We start from the raw sequence: 23,638 nt of genomic DNA on the forward strand, positions 1-23,638 counted from the left end.
AAAAAAAAAAAAAAAGAAAAAAAAAAAAAAAAAAAAAAAACGCTAAGTTTGTGGGAATTTTTTACAGCAGCAATAGAAAACCAATACAACAGCATAGGCACTTTTAAATTTTATGAAAACTCAAATGATTTCAAAAAGTGAAAAATTCAAGAGCTCCATCTGGAAGTCAGATCTCAGGAACAGTCCTTTTACTCCATCCAAAAGTATAATAAATAATGTGGACGTTATCTCATGTGTGCTCTTTGACGTCTTGTAAAGCTGCACACTGTGGCACAGATTTCCTAAACAGCAACATTTAGAGCAATCGTTTCCATTTAACTACTGCTTTCTACAACCATTTGTTTCTTTTTTCTTTCTTTAATGCATTTTAATTAAAGGTAAGGAGAGAATAAAAAGGAGATGGGGGAACTACGGCAGCTGTAATGTATGGGTGTAAGATTTCACAGTCTGAAGCCTTGTGCTCAGTTTGAAGGTAGAAAAACAGTGATTATAGATATATTTCTAAAAGAGACTCTACATAAATCCTAGCTTTGAACATGAGACTTGATGTAAGTGAAAAAAGACACTGATTCTTCATGAATGCATACTGCTTTTTCTTGATGTTTAATTAATTCTAATATGGAAGTCAAAGTCATTCAACAGAGAGACTGATCTTATTTAAAAATATATAAATCATTGCACAAATAATTGTTGGGTAAATGCTTGCAGTTTTTCATAGCAGCTCCAATTTTGAACATAATAGTTTAGTGCACCCAATTCCTTGTAAAATCAAGTTAAAAAATTAAGAAAGAAAAATTGCAAAATGAAGTAATCAATGTATTTTAAACTATACAAAGGAGAGTCAATTTTCATGAGGAGATGATCATATCTGTGGCTTTTCTGGAAAAGAAATTAATAGCGGCTTCCTTCGGGGACTCTCCTGTATTTAGACCAGCTGAAATGTGCTCAAAGAAAGCAAACTGCTTTTAACATCAGCCTAAGCAAAACAAGTCTACCTCAAAAATATTCTATTGTAAAAGGATGGTGAATCACCCACTGCTTTAGGAATATGTTGGTGTCTTTAGTTATCACAGATGATCATAAAAGCTATTAGACACATCACTAGTGAAGTGCAGAAGTCAACAGCAAAGCTAAAATCAACTATATCTTGTTTCCTACATCATTAGGCAAAAGAAAAAGACTCTTCGTGGGAATTGCAGTAACTACCATTGTGTATGATTGTCGTGCATTATTAATAGTAATCATTTTCTTGCCATATAGCTAGTGGTTACCTTGTATCTCGAAACATAAATTCCACTACTCCCTATCCACCCCATACACAATTCTATTATTTCTTGACGTCCCTTTCCTATTTCTACTATAAATTCTACTTAAGTCTTTCAATATCATTATGGAAATTAATGTCTTACTAAAAGGAGTTGAGGAAGTTTTTAAAATTTATGCAATAAATATGTATACATATGAAGGTGAAGTAAACACCCACTTCAGTTAAATTATTTGATGGTCAGAAGGGGAAATAATATATGGACTTATTTCACTACTTAGAGTGAAAGGAACTTGAATTTTAATCTTGCTCCATTACTAACTATTTGCATGGTCTAGGACAAGTTACTCATTGTATTTGAATCTTATTCTATTTGAATGATTTTTTTGCCTAAAGGTTAAAATCATCGTGTACCTCAAGATTTGTTGTGAATACTTCAGAAGTTAATTCTAAGTTAGATATTGCCTACTCTCAGTATCTTACCCCTGATCCTCTCCTTTCCCACCAGAACTCTGATTTGATCTGGTAATTGGGCCCAGCACCTGTTATAGAGGTATGTTCTGGAGGTAGCCATGACCTTCTTTGTGCAATGAGATATAAGGAGAAGTCTTGCAGAGGCTTCTGGGAAGTTTTGCCTCCCTACAAAGAGGGAAAAAGCAGGAAAATACTCTTCCCATGCTGGTGCCTGCATCCTGCCTATGAACACTGTTGCATGAGAACATGATGCATGGGATTGCTCTACCTGTCTAGTGATTGAGAATACAAGACCAGGAGAAATACCAGCACTGCCATAATTACTGTTTCATGGTGGGAAAACCTATCTCATTTCAGGACCATTGTTAGGACATTTTGGTATTTTCAGCTGAACCCTGCACTTAGTAGGGATTCAGGGATGACTATTAATTACGGCTTGTTTTTAATATTGTTTTAGTATAGTATGAAGTGTGTCACAAGTGATATTCATAAGATGTTTAGATAAGTTCCCAAATAGGAGAGAGAATTCCAATTGAGAAAATCATGGAAGACTGTGGAGTACGCACAAAGCAAATGTACTTCACAGGGCCTGGTTTTCCAAAGCTTTGCAGTTTCAAATATTGACCTTACAAAAAACAGAAAAATTTCCCCAGGCCATTTAGTCTCTGTTGTAAGATAAAGAGTTGTAACACGGCAAGGCTGCTGGTTCAAAGACAGACTAGTTACTGATTGATATGTAAAGTTACTGGGAAGCTGCTGGAGGGAGAAGGAATGTTTGCTAAGATCAAGTCTTTGTTGGTGGACCACTTAATTGCCTAATAGAATGTCATCTGACTTGTTTTTACTGAATGTTACCAGCTTCTATTGTTAAACTTGTTAAAACTATGTCTCTTCCTGTAACTTCCTGGGCTGGAGAATAAATGCAGGAAGAGAACCCCAATTTGGGGTTAATTTCCCAAATGGAAAGAATGCCTTGCTCTTGAGAGCTCTGGGAGATTACCCCCTTTTGGGGGCTTCTCACTGCTCAGAAGAGATGGGCTTTGAGTAATCTTTGGCGGCTCCGTCACCCAGGGGAAAAGGAGTGACAAATCCATGGGAGGCAAAGCAACAGAAGACTTCAATTCCATGGGACATTGGTGGCTTTCAGTCTTTGAACATGGAGAGACTGGAAAGGGTATGGCAGAATTTCATGTTGAGGGAGCAGATCCTTTGGGTAATGAGGAGGAAAACAAATACAATATATGAAAATGTGGCGCTTTTCACTCAAGACTGCAGGCTTGCACAAAGCTGCTTCTCCCACAAAGCTCTTCCTGATACACTATCATGGGGTTATCCAGGGATGGAGGGCAGATGGAGCATAGATTTAATTTGGCTTCATTTTGAAGAATATTTTGATAACTAATAGATTTAGAACATAAGTAGTTTTGCTTCTGTTTGAATTATTTTCTGGGTATATTATTATTATTTTTTAAATGCCTTGATTTAGTTTGTAAATTGGTAAGACATATATATTGACCAGGGTTTACTTTTGTCCAGCAAAGTATTATGATTTGTGATGATGTTCTGACATTTTTAAAAAAATCAGTGACTCGAGGACTTGCACCTCATTTCAGCACCACCACTAAGCAACACAGGATATGGATGTAACAGGGGTAAATAAGGAAAACCTGAGCAGCAGAGTAGGTTATACGCAGCACCCTTGTCTCTCATTATTCCCCAGGATAGGCCTGGCAGGGCTGCTCTCTAGGCACCATGGCTCAGGCTTCAGCACAGAGTGTTCTCCATGAACTGACAGGTTGACTTTACAACCCAAAGCACTCTCCACACCGTGCTACAGGTTAGCCTAGCACTGGCTCAAACACAGCTTCTCTAAGTATCTAGAAACATATCAAAGGACCTTTAGACCCAGGAACAGAGCTAGAAATATGATATCACATTAGCTGTTGATACCCTTATATTTCTTGGTTGGGCCTTAACATAGTAAGAAACAGAAAAGGTGGGTCTTGCTCATTGCCTCATAGAATCTCATCATTATATTATCTATTTTGGGACATTTCAAGTCTTTTTTTTTTTTTTTTTTTTTTTTTTTTTTTTTTTTTTTTTTTTTTTTTTTTTTTAAAATTTATTTTGTCAATATACAATGTTTTCAAGTCTTCTTCAACCTTCTCCAAAATGTCTATCTTTTTAGATTTTTTCCAATCAATATTTTTAGAATTGTTTTCTATTTTTTGTGAAGTCTGTTTTTGAATAGCACATCTTTCATTATCTTGAATAATTAGAAATAAAGATAATGTCAAAAAAAATTACAGAGTACCCAAGAATAAACAGGAACTGTGGCAGTATTAAATGTTATGCTACGCAGTGTTATGTATTTTGTTAGGTAATATTATGAAGTAACAATATTAGGTCCTACTATTTTGTAAATGGGTAATTTGTTCAAAGTTACATGACATTTAAGAGGTGAAGTTGTGATGTAATTTAATTCTGCCCTTTTTCAAGATCATCCCTTTTTCTCTATATCATGTGATACTACTATAGTTCAATGCTTACCACATCGGGTGGGAGATAGAGAGAATAAAAACAGAAAAAGCAAAAAAATCCCCTACAGTTTAAATGTAACCAATTAGCTGATTTTGAGTTTTAATCAAAGAGGGTCAAAAGGGGTCAAGTGTAGAGGAGCTATTTGATTGTGGTCAAAATTATTGATCGTGTTTTTTGTTTTTTATTAAGGTTATCATTTTATTTATCTATTTGTATTTAAAAGCTTATTTATGCATTTTTAATTTTTTTAAGCTGTTACAAAGATTTTATGTTTTATTTATTTTTTTGTGATGCTCAAATCAAGATAAGAAGAATAGTCAACATTACGCACTGTAATCGATTTGCACGGCCCTTTATCAATTCCTCCCTTACCCCCAAACCTCCTTTCCCACCTCTGCTAACCTCAGTTCGGTTAAGGCTGTCATTTTAAATACTTAGTGAGAAAGAAGTTTGGCGATTCACTGGCATGAAGACAGAAAATATTCCCTTTTAAATCTATTTACCATTAAATAAATAAATAAATAAGCTGCAATTATGGGTTGCACGTAACATGTACATTCTTAACATGAGGGGAAAGATATGGTGCCTGCCTTTACTTGAATATAATATGTCCATATATTGTGAAGTATAATTTTTCACAGTATTTTGAGACTGGTGAAGTAGGTATTAATTTAAGACTAGAAAATATGTATTTCAGATCAAATCTCACTTTGTAACACTAACAATTAAGGCATAAGATAATTAATGACTATAGAGGAATAATCAATGTTTAGTTCAAAAGAGTTTTCAAATAAAGACTATTTTAGGCTTTAACAATTATTGTTGTTTAAATTTTTAAAAATTAAATATGACATTTAAAACAGTATAATTTTCCTTTTATTTTTGTATTGCATTATTTTTGAATGCCCCCATTAACTAAAACCCAATCTCAATTTATCTCAAAAATTTGCCATACTTTTAAGAGCATTTAGTAAAGTGGGAATCTTCTGTTTTTTAAAAGTATAGCTTTGGAGATTCAGCAAACACTTAAATTGTACTCACCCATGATTTACTGCATAAGTTTGATTAACTTAAAATGCTTGGTAAGCTCTTTCTTGTTAACATAAATGGAACAAATTAGTGCTCTAAATAGAAGGGGAAATAGAATAGAGGGACAAACACAAATATCCTAGATTATCTGGGCTGTTTTGAAAAGCTTTGTTCCTTCCCTTTAATTAAGTTAAATCTCCTTTCTATAATTAAATTAAAATAGTTGTATTTGAATAATTAAATTACCCTCCAATGTACATGTTTCTTTTGTAACATCTAAATGTTGCAGTGTAATATATACAGTCAAAGTATGGTACAAAAATCTATTAAAGATGTAGAATTTTATGCTTGTAATCATTTCCCTCACCCCATCAGATTTAGTTGTAACAGTATGAAAATGGAATTTCCAAATCACTCTCATTTTTCTTACACTGTGCTTTTTCTACTTCTGGGGGATAAGATTATATAATCTTTGTGTTCTATGTTGTGTACTCTCTGAACTTTTTAAAGATGGAAATATTCATATCATTTATAATCAGAAAAAAATAAAGCTCTCTTATTTTGAAAACAGTTATTTTATTATTGAAACCTTATCAGAGTGAGGGAAAATCCTTACCCTGTTTAATGTTGGAGGCACATTGTTCATGTGTCGACATAAATGACCTGTTAGGAAAAATCCAGTCCATTGTCCTCTAGGGTTAGGTGGGTGGTTTGGCGGATGAGCTTCTAGACCCTGACATGGGAGTGCTTGAGACCAGACACCAGCTCTGCTGCTTGTTACCTGTTTTATCTTGTGAGAGTTACTCAGTGTCCTCAGTTTCCTCTTCTGTAAATGGTGGTAAAAATACTAGATAACTCTTAGAGTTGTTGTGAGGTCTCAATGCATTACTATGCACAGTCCTTACAAAGATGCCTGGTACACCGTGAGCACTCTGTAATGCTATGTTAGGTGTTATTCTGAGCTACAAAGCATGAAACACTCTGGAAAATCTAAGTTCAAAAAAGGAGAATTATATGGAAATATTAAAAATAACCTGAAACATCCCTTAGCATTTTCCCTAGGACTTTTTCTGTGTGTGATTTCACCGCTCCAGATGAGAGGGCAGTTGAGTATTGCTCCATGGATTGAGGTGAGCAATTTCAGCAGACTCACAAGCATTGGACAGAAGCAGATAATTTAGAGAAAAGGACATATAGATGGCCAATTAACAATGAAAAGTTTTCAGCTTTACTGGTAATCAAGAAATTGCAAATTAAGGTAAAGATAAGATGTGGTTCACTTATCAAATTAGCAAAGGTTATAAAATAAAGGCTAAATCCCAAGGTTTCAAGGGTCAGAAGCACATTCATATGCACTGCTGATGAGAGTGCAAATTAGTCAAATTCTTCGAAAGCAAGTTAGCAATATATGGAAAAAACACATAAAAGCTTAAGACCTTTGAGTTAGTAACTCTTTTTTCAGAGAGTTATGCTAAGGCAATAAAGAGAAGGACATTCATGGCAGCAATATTTATAACACTAAAAATCTGAAATAATCTAAATTTCTAACAATAGGTGATTAGTTCAATAAATGAGAGTACAACCACATGATGGATATTGTACAACCCTTACAGTGCTGTTGATAAGTAGTTTGTAATGACTCAAAGGTAAGACTGGGAACATTACTTAACTAGCACTGACCAAGTTACCTGTAGGTTCAGGGAAGTCCATAGGTGTGGCCTTCTGTCCTTACTCTGCCTTGTTACCCATGCTGCCCCTGGTATGACTGGTAAATTTGGGATGGAAAACTGAATATGATCTGCTCTATCCTTTTTCTTTAGGGAATCTAGCTGCTTGAAGAGAGCTTCTGTTTTCTGCTTCTTCTTAGTGACTGATACTTTCTCCAGAAACATGTTCTTTCCTCCCATATGAGAAAGTCAGTTCTGTCTAGTATTGTCCAATACAGGGCCTAAGGCTGCCTACTTCTGAGATTCAGTCAGAAAGATTATTAGGCTATCACACAAAGCCACATACTCCAGCTTAGCCTATATCAGTAAAAGTGGTATATTGATTTCCCATCTTACTGTTTTCTCTCTCTTTTTCAAAATCTTGGTGGGAAAGAAGTGTTATATTCTAAAGGACTCTATAGGAAAGTCAAACTTTGAAACTGCTTATTAATCAAAACTACATAACAACTTACCTCAAAATGCAAAAGTTATCTTACATCAACATGCATTTATTATCTCACAGTCCTGTAGGTCAGGAATCCAAGCGTGGCTTAGCTGAGTGTAACTATTTCAAGTTCTCTCATGAGGTTGCAGTCTCATTTGGGCTAGGGCTGTGGTCTCATCTGAAAGCCTGATAGGGGGAGAATTCATTTCCAAGCTCTTTCATGGTGTTGTTGGCAGAATTAAGTTTCTTGTTGGCTGTTGGCCCAAGGCCTTCCTCCGCTCTGTGCCTGTGGGCCTTTTCACAGGACAGCTCACAATGTGGCAGCTGGCTTTCCTCAGAGTGAGTACTCGAGAGCACAAGAGAGGATGTGCCGGATAGAAACCACAGTTGCTTTGTAACCAGATCTCAGAAGTGACATCCCTATTACTTTTGCCTTATTTTATTCCCCAGCAGTGAGTCACTAGTTTCAGCCTTCACTGAAAGAAGAGATTACACAAGGATGGAGAGGTTCATTGCAGACCATTTTAGAGGCAGCACACCTCCAAAACTAACATTTACCACAAGACAGGCACACAGAAGATCTCGTTTAATCTTCATAACAATCCAATGAGTCAATTAATATTATTATTCTATTTTTAAAATGAAAAGCTTTGGCTCAAAGATGTTAAGTATCTGGCTTAAAAGCTCACAGATACCCAAGGGATTGGAACTATGACAGTATGTGCACAAATTGTAACCACTTAGTTACTTGGAAAACATTAAGGGAAAAATTGAAATTGCAGATAGGTGAACACATTTTAGGACCTAAGTTTTGTTAAAAAATACATAGAAAAAAGAGGAAGAAAATGGTTAAAAATTAAATTTAGGGGTGAAGGAATTATCTTTTTTTCCTATTATTTATATGTTAATATATATTTTTCAGAATGCTGATATTGATCTTTCATTTATTTAATATGGAAAAAAGTCATGAACAAAACAGATGTCTGTTTCCATTGTGCTTATACTGGTGCACCAAGGTTAGTTCGGAGATATAAAAAAATATAGAAAATAAACACACACACGTCCACATGTAATTATGTCAGGTAGTGATAAGTTCTGAAAAAAAAAAAGCAGTATCTAAGGAGACAGCAGAAGATGGGAAGGGACACTTTTTTCTTTTTTCTTTTTTTTTAAGCAGGGCAATCAATGAAGGCCTCTCTAAAAGGTGACATAAAAATAGAGACCAGAATAAATTGAGGAAGCATGCACTGTTTTTATTATCAGAAAAATATAGAAAAAAATTAGAGTGTGGGTGTCCTACTGTCGCTTACCATCTCTGAAAATTTAATCATGTATTCCTTCCTATATTCTGTCCTTTAGTCATTCAGTTAATTCAATTTTTTTTTCCTTTTTGTCTTTTTTCGTGTCCGGCAATGGATCGCAACCCTCAGTGTCGCGCCCGTACTGGATCGGGACCGGCAACGGGATCGCAACCCTCGGTGTTGCGCCCACACCTCACTCAGCCAGTGAGCGGGAACCGGTCCGTATGTGGGATCTGAACCCTCAGTGGGAGCGCCACCATGCTCCCAAGCGGTGCACTGTAGCAGTGCGCCACCAGGCCGGCCCAGTTAATTCATTTTTATGAATGCTTATTAGGTGCCAAGCCCTGTGCTAGGCATTGGGAACTTAAGAGTGAATAAAACATGTGTGTCCCTTCTTACATTTGTTTTGGAATTCAATGAGGATCACTTTTGTTAATTCATGGATGACTGAGATATGAGAGTACCTCAAAAAGTTTATGGGAAGATTTGTATGATCTTTGAGTTCTATTTTTCCATGAACCTTTTGAAGTACCATCATACATAATTGCAAACTGTGGCATGTATTATGAAGGAAATATATAGGCTGCTGAGAGAGAAGAAAACATCTGTGGGGGTCGATGAGCAGTCTGCCAGAGAGGTCACGGGAACTGTAGTCACCAATGACATCCACTTGGGAAAGATTGTACAATAAAAAGAGAATCCAGGTAAGTATAAGAACCTTCAATTCAAAAAATTAGTGGTCAAGTATAGAGCACGAGCTGCAAGGAAAATTGAGAAGGAGCAGCCAGAGAGGTAGGAGGGAAGTTCAGTGGATGACCAGGGAAGGAGGCTTTTCTAGAAGAAGAGTGTGGGCAGCAACATTGACTGAAGTCAGGTCAAGCTAGTTGAGGAGTGGAAAACACCCTTGGTGTTTAGTGACATGGGTAATAAATCCAGGGACAGCCTTTGCAGATTGCAGAGGGTTGACAAAATAATGGGAGAGGAGGAAACAGAGACCACTTATATAAATCACTTGTAAAAGCTGTCTGGCTGGTCACCCGTGGGCCCGCAGGGCTATGCTTGGTGGCTGCCATTGCAGCTTATTTTCAGTTGCTTTTTAAAGACAGAAAGCTCATGGTGACAATTGTTACTGCCAGGGAATCCTGTGCTCATTGTAGGGCATCACATCCTGTATGGGAAAATCATCCACCTAGAGAAAGCTTTTGCAGCCCTTGTCAAACACACTTCTGGGGAGTAGGAGTGTGATGAGCTCGGCCGTGAGACATGCACCCAGTAGCTGGTGACAACACTCATCAAAAATGAGATCCTTTTCCAAACCTGCCCTCAGCCCATTATCACCAATGTCCCCAAGAAAGTATGAAAGAACCCCAGATTCTCCCCAGAGAGCAGCCAACTCCTTGGATTCGTGCTCTGCTGCTGCCTCTAGGATGGCTCAATGGATTCCTGGGACCAGAGGGGGTCCTGTTCTGAACCCAGGACACCCACTGGGTGTGAACTCCAATCCCTACCTTATGACAGCTGGTTCTCTTGGTGGAAGATTGGCCCCGTTTCAAAGGAACTTATCTTCTTTTCCAACTTCATCATGCTCATTGGCTTTAAACCCCACATCTTTCGCTGCTGGTACTCGTGACCCAAGCATGGCTTCTTCTCCAAGAGGGATGAATCCCACTCGCATAGATGCAGTTTCTTTCCCAAGGCCATGTGGCCTCTTGGGTCCAGGCCCAGGTCCAGCTTTAGCTCCTAGAACAGGAGATTTTACAGGCCCAGGACCTCTGTTTAACCCCGGGTTATGGGGTCTCCCAGGACCAGGTCATCTGTTAAATCCAAGGACAGGTGGGTTGGGCCCAGGCCCTAATCTGGATGCCAGAATGGGTGGCCTCTTGGGCACAGGATCTGGTCTTAAGAATGACTGGACCTTAAGGCCTGGATCTTGACCCCATTTTAAGAGCAGCAGATCTTTTAGGAGGAAATTTGGCTCCTTCTCACAGGCTTCTAACATGGGCACAAGCCCATACTCCATGGCAAGAATACCTGGCCCCATAGGCCCAAACTCAGGTCCTGGCTCTCAGGAAATTGGTCTTTCAAGGCAAAATTCATCTCTCATGTCAAGGGTTCCTGACCCCTTAGGCCCCAATTCAGCTCATTTCTCAAGGCCAGGTGGCCCCAGGGGGGTAAATGCCAATCTTTTTCCTAAGCATACAGGTTCACAGGGACTGAACCCAACTGCCTTCTCACAGTCTTCTGGCACATTGGCTTCAAACCCAGCTACCTTCCGAAGATCTGCTGTCCTCCAGGGCCCAAGTACAGCAATTTTCCCAAAAGCCTCTGGGACACTAGGCCCCAATCCAGCTTACTTCCCAAGGACCACTGGCCTGCAGGGTCCAAGTCCAGCTACCTTCCCAAGGTTCATTGGCCTGTTAGACCCTGGTCAAGTTGCTTTCCCGGTCAGCTGCTGCACACCTCAGCTCTTCTTCAGCAGGCCCTGGGGGTATTAACCCAGCTCCTTCTACAAGGCCAACTGGGGCCCTGGGCTTAAATCCAGCTTCCTTTTCAAGGATAAACAGCCCTACAGGCAAGAGTTTGTTCCCATTTCCAAGCGTGTGGAGCCTCTCTGACACAAACTCAGTTGCTTTTCCCAGACCAGGGTGTCCAATGACTGCAATGTACACAAATGGAATGTTACCTCTGTAAGCATCATTTTCCCTCCAGGACTACCTTGCTTTCTGGGCACTGTGGTTCTGGGTAGCGGCTATCTTAAGTAAAAGGGCAGAAATGGAGCTACAGTCCAAAGAATGTAGCTGGGCTCAAGTTCAAATGAGTGATCTTTTTCCTCTGCTTTTTTCTTGACTGAAGGTAAGTGTTATTTGTAGGTCCTGGACAATAGCAGGTGGGAATAATCCTGGCCTTGAGAGAAAGGATCTCCAGCCTTCCAAAAGCCTACTGTGCTTTGGTTCCACAGCTTTCTGCCCCTTGTTTCTTACAAGTTTCTTGAATTGTTCTTGTGGACTTTTCCTCAGGGATACATTGGCCCTTAGGTCCCAATTCACATGTAGTTTCCTGCTCACCACTGGAGAAATCAGTTCATCGTGCTCTGTAAATGTTGCATTGGTGAAGGGACCGTACTTCAATAGCTTTGACCTGGGCAGCTTGGACCTGGTCATCCTCTGTTGCCATCCCTTTCCCTGGGAGCTTGAACACAGAACAGGGAGGTGGACAACTACTTCAGAGACCCACCAAGTACAATTTCTGCTTGACTGACTGGGCCTATGGCTCCCTTCTCCTTGGACTTAGAGGTGGTCAAATTTAAGGCTCCTCTGCTCATCCAACTCCCTCTCCAGTGGAGTTCCCAGTCAAAGAACCTCACCATTTAAATGGATGTGGATGGAAATATGTAAATTGGGGTGGTGATGAAGGGAAGATGTGAAAGGTTGGTTGGTGTTTTCCCTGCATTGTACCTTTTCTGACTGTTTCTTTAATAAATGGGATGAAAGAAAAAAAAAGATATTTGGCTGTAAAGGAGAAAAAAATAGATTCATAGCTGAAGAAAAAAAGTAGAGTCAAAGAAGGGTTTTTGTTTTCATTTTTGTTTTTTCTTTTTTAAAATAGGGGAGAAATTATAGTTATTGGAATTATGAAGGTTTTGATCTTGTAGAAAGGAAGGAGGTTGAGTGAGGGTAAGAACCGCTAGGAAAAATGTTGCCAATTCCTGAGAAAGAGATTGGGTGAAGGATCCAGAGACGCCTAGAAGAGAATCAGTCTCCTTCATGGTCCTAGTGGAAGACTATTCCTGTGGTCTTTTTCTCTCAAAGAAGCAAAGGGGACCTTGCAAAAGTTTCACATATAGATGCTTAGAATTTGGGAGCATAAAGTGCAAACATCACATGCAAAAATATTTTCATTACTCATCCCACTTTTTAAAGCACTTTTATATGATTTATTTTTCCCACCACAATCTGGTGAGGTTGTCTTGCCTATCAGTTCATGTGACTTATCTATGGCAACATAATGTCAATCTTGCTATTTATAAAGTATCAAGAGATCCAGATCTCCTAACTGTCATGCCAGTGTATTTTTTTTTAACCATACTACATCTCCCTTGTCTCCTGAATCCATTAAGTATAATCATAAAGTTCGTAGCTTGAAAGTACAACTTGAAGACACAGAAGGTTTGACTCATCAAAGAGAAGGTTTGGCTCATTTACATCTTGAGATCCAGTTAGATGTTTTCTTTGTTCTCATCTGAAGGAAATTACTTTAAATATATACAAAGTATGCTCATGAAACACACATACAATCTCTTCCACATGAAGTGTACCATAAATAACAGTCTGTACTTGCATGCTTTTACAAAGGTTTGCCTTCTCAGTACAATTTACTTAAACCAATCCCAGTAACAGAGACTCCCAGGGAGTTGATCCCCTCAGGTTCTAGATAAACCTCTAAGCCCCCTCATGTCTCTTATTTAATAATATGAGCAACACACAGTTCAGACAGCTTTTGTGGTTTGATGAAATTGTATGTTTTTTCATTAGATGAGCATGTGTGTGTGAATATTCTGAAAAAGTCAGTATGGAGATAAGTAAAACATTACTAAAATAAAATGAATAATATTAACATTTAGTGAGTCCTTAGTATTTCCTATTTTCAACAGGTTGAGATGATCTCAGACTAGTATTTTTATGATTATTCCTTTTTAAATGCTTAATCAAGAACACAGCATTATTCCTATTACCAAACAAATTCCACTGCTGGTCCATTTATGCAGTCCAGGATTTCCTTGGAAGCACCAGTAATGTAGACCACAGCCAACTTTTTGAAGATAGACTACAGCTTTTTCCAACATGTGATGAGTGACCTGGAAAATAGCTGATGTTGTTTCCAGCTCATCATTTTGTTCTAAGACACACTCAGAAGCATGATCAATTTTTCCCTTCCTTCTTCTCTAGCCATGATGTTTTCTTTTAACTCCTGGCACTTGTAACTACTGTGTCCACACCACGCAATGCTCTTCATTTTTGATGTCACCTCTAAACTCCATCTTGATCTGCATTTAGTCTGGTCAATTTCAATTGACCCCTCAAGTCTTTCTCCAGAACATCTTGTCTGAACACCCCTCCTTCCAACTTTATTACAGGTGAAGTAATTGCCAAACACTAATATTCTAAAATAACCACATACAAATAATCTGGAAATGTATTGAAATAAATGGATTATCTGTAAGAATTATATTAATTTAATTATTTTCAATTACTGTAGACTAGGTAAAGACAGAAGCAGTAGAAATAATGAAATTCAGTTTACTTCTTTTTTCTATGCATGTTGTAGAGCTGCGATTTACTTCTGAATGCTGCTGCTGTGTTAAATTTTCCACCAAGCATGAGGACATATGCTCAAACTTCTCAAAGTACTTGAAAAAGTATTTTATTTGATGTTGAGTCACATAAGGAGTTCAGCTAAAGCTCGTGAGCTTGAGAATAGGTCATTTTGTAGTAGATATGTTTGAATTCTGCCTTAAATAGATTTCCCTTCTAATCATCTTGCAGTGATTTTACAGGTATTTTTGAATTTTTCTGCTCCATTATATGAATTTTGTAGACTTTCTTTTTCTTTTCTTTTCTTTTCTTTTTTTATAGAAGGCAACATTCTGCCTATGAGAGTTGGTTATTCCATTACAATTTCCTTTTCAAGATTTATGTAGCATTATTTTTCCCCCATTGATTTCATCTTCTACAGCTAAATATCTTATAAGAGAACATCTAATAGTGCAAACTACATTAAGTGTTTACCTGATGCTAAAAATATTGGTGGTTTGGTAATTTCCACCAAATAACCTCTAATATCTGTGTGTACTTATTACAATTAATCCAATTTAAATGACTGGCCATATTAGTCAAAATAGTTACTTTATTACCCAGTAGATACAGGGGAATAAATGAAGTACAAATTTGTAATCTGGATTTCATATTTATAATTAATGGCTTTCATATATAAATAATGGAATATAAGAAGAAAATTGAGATAAGGAACAGTTCAATTATAATGGAAAGCCTACATAAGACACAGCTTCAGGGTTGGTTTGATTCAGCAGCTCATTCTTGTGTACAAAGGAATTGGTTCTTCCTAGCTCTCTTCTCTGTCTTCCATGGGTTAGATTGGTCCTAATTCTCACTGCTTCCATGACATCAAAATGCTGCAGTACCAGGCTTTGATCTGTACATTACACAGACTAGAAAAGGAGAAAATGTTTTTTTGGTGGTTCTAAAATGGTGAGAAAGTTTATTTTCCAGAGATCCCATTAAAACTTCCCTTGTGTCTCATTGACCCTGATATGTGTCATGTGTTCATTTCTGAAACAATATAACCAGGTGTGTTAGTCCATTTTTGTGTTGCTGTAACAGAATTTCTGAGACTGGGTAATATATAAAGAACAGAGGTTTATCTGCCTTATGATTCTGGGACAGCTGCATCTGGCACAGGCCTCAGGCTGCTTCTACTCATGACAGAAAACAGCAGGGCAGCTGGCACGTGCTTATCACGTGGTGAGAGGAAGCAAGAGAAAGAGAGGGGAAGTGCCAGGCTCCTTTAAACAACCAGCTCTTGTGGGAACTAATGGAGTGAGAAGTCACTCACTATTCCCCTCCCCCACCTAAGGGAGGGCATTAATCTATTCATGAGGGATCTACTCCTGTGTCCCAAGCACCTTCCAGCCCTGTCATGCTGGGGATCGGATTTCAACATGAGCTTTGGGGGAACAAACACATCCAAACTACATTGGCAGGCTATGGTTAAACCTGATTGACTTAGGCGTGAATAATAGAATCAATTTTAAGAACAAGAGGATGGTATTATCCAGATTGATTTGACCAGTCAGTTTTTATCCCTGGAAGTAGGGGTGCACCCATGTTCTATGAAAATCGCCTATCTTGTGTATCTGTTTACCTACCTATAGTGTGAATTCATAAGAGCAGCAACTCAGATTTATTTTCCTTCCTGTTTCCAGATCGTAGCACATTTCCTATACATAATAGGCACTCAAAATGTTTGTTCAGTGTGAATAAAGTAGCAGCTTTCCGATATAAGCTGCCTGTTCCTTTTCATCAATTCCAAGTTCACTCATTCAGCACCTACTCTGTACCAGGTGTAAGGCAGACCCCTGGGAATAAAATGTTGAGTAATGATCCAGCCCCTGCTCTTAAAAAACTTACAGTCTTGTGAGAAAGAGAAAGATAAGCGTACAAACAATTTCAATAAAACGTGACAATACTACCGCAGAGTGCTGCAGGGGCTCACAGTTGAGGCACTTGCTAGATTTGTTTGGAGGTGAGGAGGCATCTCAGAGGAGGCGACATCCCTGTGGAGATGTGCCAGGCTTATGCAGGTTGGCCAAGAGAAGAAAGAAAGGAAGGGGTACAGGAAAAAGAATGGCTTACTTTGGAGAGAGATATGACAAGATCAGGTTATGATGCATATAATTTATTTTAAAAACCTCACCAGAGATAGTGCAATATTATCTATGTCACATTGGGGTAGACACTTGCTCTAACCAGTCACACACACTTTAGGAGTATTCAGCTAGTGTATAATGGGGTAGCTAATTCTGCAGTGGCAGCTCCTACAGATGTTTTGGTTTTTATATCTTACATCAACACCAAAGAGGCCTGTTACTTACAATAATCAGTCTTAGAAATGAGTGTTCATAGATGTCTTAGTCTGTTCAAGCTGTTATAACAAAATACCACATTCTGGGTGGCTTACAAACAACATTCATTTATTTCTCACAGTTCTGGAGGCTGAGAATTCCAAGATCAACTGCCAGCAGATTCTGTGTTTGGTAATTCTTACTTTCTGGTTCAGAGATGGCTTCTTGCTGTATCCTCACATGGTGTTATAGGCAAGGCAGCTCTCTGGGATCTCTTTTTTTTTTTTTCCTTTTTGTCTTTTTTCGTGACCGGCAACGGATCGCAACCCTCAGTGTCGCGCCCGTACCGGACCGGGACCGGCTACGGGATCGCAACCCTCGGTGTTGCTCCCACACCTTGCTCAGCCAGTGAGCAGCCGGTCTGTATGTGGGATCCGAACCCTCGGCAGGAGCGCTGCCGCGCTTCCCAAGCGGCACACTGTAGCAGTGCGCCACCGGGCCGGCCCTGGGATCTCTTTTATAAAAGCACTAATACCATTCATAAGGGATTCACCTTCATTACTTGGTCACCTCCCAGAGGTCCTACATCTTAATACCATTACCTTGGGGATTAGGATTCAACATACAAATTTTGGGGGAACACAAACTTTCATTTCACAGCAATTGGTGAAATTAGAGGTTTGCAGGTTGAAATAGTGGATGTTAGAAACAGGCGTCCATTGATAAAATTAGTGGTGTTCAAGAAGTATGGATTGGCAAAAATATATATATATATATTTTTCCTTTTTGTCTTTTTTCGTGTCTGGCAACGGACCACAACCCTCAGTGTCGCGCCCATACCGGACCGGGACCGGCAATGGGATCGCAACCCTCGGTGCTGCGCCCGCCCCTCGCTCAGCCAGTGAGCGGGAACCGGTCTGTATGTGGGATCCGAACCCTCGGCGGGAGCGCTGCGCCACTCCCAAGCGGCGCACTGTAGCAGTGCGCCACCGGGCCGGCCCCTGGCAAAAATATTTTGAAGACATTCCAATCCTTGTAGGAACATAGTGAAAAAATAATGCAGTCCATATAACCTGATCCCTTTGGGATTGTGCCTGAGACCTGACCCATTAATTATTCTGTATCCAATTATTATGTCAAAAAATACCAACTATAATATTAGCTGGATCTCTCCTGTAGCATGTGGTCATTCTGTCTCCAGTGAACTTCCATGCACAATATAGTAACACCAAGAAGAACAGGAAACTGGGATTTCACATCAGCTGACATAACACATAATAAGGATGTTTTGAATCTGTTGGCTAACTCTCACTCACCTACCTCTATCTATAGGCAATAATTGTCATTAATAATTAAAAAAACCCTAATATTTGTTTGTGACCCATTGACTTGGGACATTTTCAATGAGTTCATAGTCAAGGAGGAATATGGCATTACCAGATACATCATAAGAGGCCGAGAGAAAATGAGAATGGTGTGGCATGAAAGCCAAGGAAGGTGGGCATTGCAGGGATGTGGGGGTATCAGATGCTGCAAAAAAGTTTGATGACATAAGGACTGAAATGTGCACATTAGGTTTAGCAATATGAGGCTCATGATGACCTGGGTGGGCGGAGGGCTGTGAGTAACAGAAGTAAGTGTTCACAGTCGGTAGCTAATAATTGCTGTTCGATATGTGTCTGGCACTTATCTGAGTGCTCTAGCTGTATCAACTCTTCTATTAAGTTAAGTATAATTATATTCCTTAGTAGCAAGATAAGGACACTGAGGCAAAGAGGGTCCAAGGCCATGGAGATACTAAGTGATAGACAGTGGGTCTCAACCCCAGCAGCCAGGCTCCAACGCCACCACAGGAGAGCAGAGGAGGCAGTGGGTAGAGAGGAATCCTTCAGAAAGGCTGGCTCTGTCCTAAGGAAAAGAGAGTGTAATCATTGGAAGGATACAGGGGGCCAAGGGACATTTTCTTTTTATTAGAAAGATTTGAGAGTTTGCAAGCTAATAACAAGAACTAGTGTATCTACAGGGTAGAAACAAGATAGTTAAACAGAGGTCTCTTAGAAGGCAGTGAAATCCAGGTGAAAGGGGACAAGTTTGTAACAAGAGGGAAGGAGGAAAGGCTAAGCATGGAGGAATGTGGAGAAATCGCAGGGTAGGAGGAGTGGCAGAATGCTGAGAGAATTTTTGGCTGATATATTTATTTTCCTTGTGAAGTTGAGGAGAGTGAAGGAGGAAGTGAAATAAGAGCTTTGAGGTGAACGAAGTTTTGAAAAATAAGTATCGCAGAGAATAGAGAGAAAGGTGCATAATAAAACTCTGAGAGATTTCCTGGTGGAGATGAGAGCCCAGGTGGGTTTGGAGAACAGAAAAAAATGGTAGCATGAAGTTGGTAAATTGGCTGTTTGGGGGAAAAAATGTCAAATGCCCTGATTTGGGGTGTTTGGCAATTTTGTTGGTGCAAACACTCCTAACATAGCTGATGTCAAGCTACTGATGGTTTAATTACTGGCTTGAAGAACTTCTGAATGTTTAACCATATGCTCTCAGGAAAAAAATGATCTGACTCCAGTGCATCTCTGCGCTGCATGTGCTTGTGTGATTTCCTCCTCAGCACAGTGCAGGAACACAGGGAGAGTTCTTAGATTGGCCCAAGCTTGTGGTTTGGTCCAGCAAATGGTACAAAAGGAAAAAGGGACCAGAGAGATAAGAATGTTGCTAAGAGAGTATTTGATGTGATGTGATTACATTTAATCATGATTGCATAGACACAGCAGAGATGTTGAGTGACTAAAGTCTTGATGAAATTGAAGAATCAACATACTGGGAATAGTAGATATTAACCATCATTGTTATGGGGTAATGTGTGTTGGGGGAAGAGGTTTTGGAAAGAATGAAAGATCACCTTTAGGTGGCCAAGAACAAGTGAAAAAAATGTACAGGTCTCCTAGTGATATTGCCACCTACTAAAAGTGACATTACTGGACAGTTTGTGAATTGGAGTAGTGGATACTTGGGGATAAAACATGTGAGTGGAATGCACAAGATAACAGCTCTGTGTGCTACACCAAGGACTTCAGAGATGTTCATCGCCTTGGATGCTATGGAAGCCAGCTCATACAAACTAGGACTCAAAGAGACTGTATGATTTCAAAGTTCCATACTCCTGTTTGAGAAAGCCCCAACTCCCTAGCAGAGCATAGACCTTCCACAGTCTGAATCAACTTGTATTTTTCTGGCTTATTTCTCTCACTTTTTTATTACTCATTCCATCTACCCTCACACCTGCCAGATAAGAACATTCTGTATTCTTTAGCACATTTGCACTTTTATACATGCTATCTCCTTGTTTATACAAAAGAATGCCACCTTCCATCACCCAATATCTTTGTGCATTTCACAAATATTGACTTATCCTTCAAGCCTCCTTTCTAAAGTTTTCTCTTTTACAGACATCCCCTCCCCTTCCCTCACCAGGGTTAGTTGCCCTTCATTGTGATAGTGTAGCATTGTGCGCAACATAAATGGAAATATTTCTCACGCCACATGCTTACTTTTTATTTATCTCTCTCTCTCTAGCACTAAACTGCCACCTCCTTGAGGACAAGGACCATGTTTTATTTGTGCTGATATCTCTATTACTTAGCACAGTCCCAGATCCATACATTCAGGGCTTTCGTTTTGTTTTGTTTAATGGATGAGGTCTATGTTGCCTGTTAACTACCCTCAAAAGATCTAATGCCTTCTGTAAAAATGACATGTAGACATTATACATGTGTTTCCAATGCTATTTTCTCATTATGTTAGCATATGTCTAACATGAAAATATAGAAGGAATTTTGAGAACAGTGTATATCTATCAAGAAGGTTAAGGGCAAGGTGGTCAATACATGCAGCTATTTCCCATTTTATAATATGAAGGAGAAATTGCTAACTGATAATGACACTTTCTCACTGAGCCGAGACTAAACCTTAAAATCCTTCTCAGCAAAGCCTTCCAAACTGTCACAACCAATAGTCTGGTGTCGGCATGTGCAATGAAACTTACATGCCATCCTCAACTGAGTGTTCCTCCTCCTAGCAGTTGACCCTTGTGGTAAAGAGCATTCATTTCCTTTGTCTTTGGTTCATTGACATTGTTCTAAAACATATGCTCCATTTCACTACTAAGTAAAGAGCGACAGATTGAATTCGTGCCCAAGCCTTAATTATGAATCATTTTATCTTCCATTGAGAGTATATTTTCAGTTTTTGAAAGCATTGAGACTTTTCTGTGTCTTAACTAACAATATGAAAAAAGAGTTCTGAATCTTGTGTAACTTGATTTTGCTTAAATATTTCCATGGTTCATTCTATAACACAGTCTATGTGTAGATTTTAAAAATCTATCTTTTATAAATCAAACACTATGTTTTATACCCTATTATCATGTTACGGTTCTTTATTTCTAGCTAGTCAATAACTAGGTGAAGATAAAATTTTAAAAATCCAGAGGTTTTTTTTTTTTTTTATAAACTGCACTGGGAAATTAGTTTTCTCTTTTGTTCTAAATACCTATGTATTTTCTTAGTTCTTGGACATTTTATTTTATAATTTTCTTGATAAGTTTACATCTTTAAAGTTTTTTGTTTTCTTATATATTTTCCAATCTTACTGTCTTTTCACTTTTTGTTTTAGATTTCCTTAAATTTTTCTTAAATTCTTCCATTGAGTCATTTCTCTCAGATGGCGTATTTAATTATTTGAAAAATCTTTGTTCTCTACTTAATTTTGTACAATATCTTGTTTGTATTTAATGGACTTTCTGTATTTTTAAATTTGTTGAATCACAGTAATTCAACTTTTTAGTTAATTTTTTCAGTTATTGTTTCTTCTCTAAATTAGTTCTCTTTTTTCCAGTGCCAAGAATGCTTTGATATTGGTTGTTTAAAACTTGTTTTATTTGTTAAGTCTCTTTAAATATCTGTTGAATGGGTCAAACATCATTCAGAAAAAGAGAAACAACTGGGTATGTCTTTGCAGCAAGTAACTGAACACGGAATTGGAAGCTTACCCAACCCTCGGAGGAGCTGTGTTTTTTTGGCCCCTGAAGTATGACTTCCAGAATCTGTGCAAATGCCTCCCATTGAGTCAGTCTAGGAAATGTAGTTTCCAGGCTTCCCGTCTATGTGTAAAAAGAAGCAGAAATGTTGCTGAGACGCTAACAGACAATTCTACACAACTGCTGATTAATTCATGTTCAAAATAGAAGGGTGAGGATTGGGTGTGAGTTTCATTTGCTGCTGTGTAAGTATGGTTCTTTTCTGGCTAGGTCTCCTACCCGACTAAAAGATAGGATGGGGAAGTATGTTAAGGAAGGGGTGCAGTGCTGATCAGGAGATTCTCTTTACTTATTTTAAATAAATAGTTTTTTTTATTATAAATCAGAAGATTCTCTTTATTTATTTTATTGGATGAGGAGCTAGCTGTCAGATGCAAATCCTCCAAATAGTAGAACAAAGAAAGATATTTATTCTGGAATGTCAACATCCAGGTTAGGAACATCAGCTTTCCCCAAACATTCTCTTCAATTTCTTTAGGACTTCTGGGGTTTGGCACTGAGGCAGTATCAGCTTTTATTTGCTTTCTATTTGAGGTAAGGATTGAGGGATGTAAGTGCTGCTTCAATTAATCTCTCTCTCTTCAGCTTCACATGTCTCAACATCAACCCTCAGCAGTACCTGCAGACTCTGAGCCCAGAGCCCCTTGAGGACTTCACAGGTGGGCTGGCTGTCACCTCCTCTATAGGCTCTCAACAGAGTAGCAGGAGAGCAGGCTCTGCAGGCCTCCGCCCCTCACTGACTCTGAGAGATCTGTGGAAATCACTCCTTAGCTGGTGGTGAGCCCTCATCCACATCGTTGTCTTTCAGTTTGGCTCACTCCTTATTGTACTTCTAGGCTTTATTTCATCAAGGCCAGAAAACAAATAGGGGGTGAATGCATATGTCTAATCTGCCACGTAACTTAGAAAGTGTTGTCTGCTTTCTTAAGTATTGTTGGGTCGTTAAGATGGGCCCCATGTCTGATCTTTGATTTTCCATAACTATACAGTGCATGTGCAAAATTCTGTTCTCCAATCAAGCCTGAACTGCCTTCTCAATTGAGACACTCACTTCTGACTCAGTTTCTTTCTAGCCCTGGATGACCATTCTTCTTTTTTTCTTCCTTCATGTATTTGAATAATCAGTCAAGGTGAATGTAGCTAATTGTGGCTCTCTCCCTTCTTTGAACTATAATTGAACTATTATTGCATGATAAAGATGTGTCTACGTTAGACAATCTGGCACCGTGTATACATTTTGTTATGTAATTATTCATGTGTTCTAATTAATTAATACCCTATTAGACTCCAGAAGTTATTTAAGATATGCCGTATACATGCACACTGAAATTGGATTTAATCTGCTAAAATCAGTGTCTCTTTTAGGGCACAGTATGGTACTGGGGATATGGTAAAATATTAATACACACATGTACAATTTATTGATTATGTAAAACTTACACTAATATCAACTTCTCTCTCTCATACACATATACGTTCTTTTTAATTATCTTGCTCATCTTTTTCTTTTCTGAATCTTACAGAGGAAATAGCTGAAGAAGTCAAGGAAATCAGAAGAGATTAAAAAGAAAGTAGAAACAGAACTAAAAAAAGGGTATTGATAATTGGTACCCACCTAGTCTCTCTTCTCTTATTATTTTCATCAATTGGCCTTTACTTGTGCAACAACGAACATTAGAATTCTTCCCTGGTAACTTGCTGTGTGATAGTTGAATGGCATTCTTATATTTAGGAAATTTCATTGTGTGTCCTCTTACATTAACATAACTTTAATGAATTTAACAATTTGATCCTGTTTTATGTACTGTTTTTAATTTTTATAAGAAAGAACTGTCTTCTGAGAAATATGTTCTCTTACATAAACATAATTTTAATGAATTTTACAGTTCTAACCTGTTTTATGTACTGTTTTAAATTTTTATGAGAAAGAACTGTCTGCTGAGAAATAGTGAAATGAAGCTCTTCATTTCAGTGACTGGAAAAAGAGATGGGAATGTCATCTCCACTGCTAGACAGAGTTCATGTCTCCTGCCAGATGCCTTGGTACGTTGCTGTGTGTTTTTGACAGATTTGTTGCATTACTGAAGTCAAATTCTTTCCAAGGAGCATATATCTTTTAAATACTAATATCTGTAGGAAAAAAA

The 23,638-nt window shown here is 38.5% G+C and overlaps 1 pseudogene; it reads left to right on the top strand.

Annotated features, from left to right (window-relative positions):
• The first annotated feature begins 10,116 nt into the window (after window positions 1-10,116).
• On the top strand, window positions 10,117-11,451 carry LOC103599356 (annotated as a pseudogene).
• Window positions 11,452-23,638: the final 12,187 nt, after the last annotated feature.

Source organism: Galeopterus variegatus, unplaced genomic scaffold (assembly GCF_000696425.1).
Source record: "Galeopterus variegatus unplaced genomic scaffold, G_variegatus-3.0.2 Scaffold2921, whole genome shotgun sequence".
In the NCBI taxonomy this organism is placed as follows: domain Eukaryota; kingdom Metazoa; phylum Chordata; class Mammalia; order Dermoptera; family Cynocephalidae; genus Galeopterus; species Galeopterus variegatus.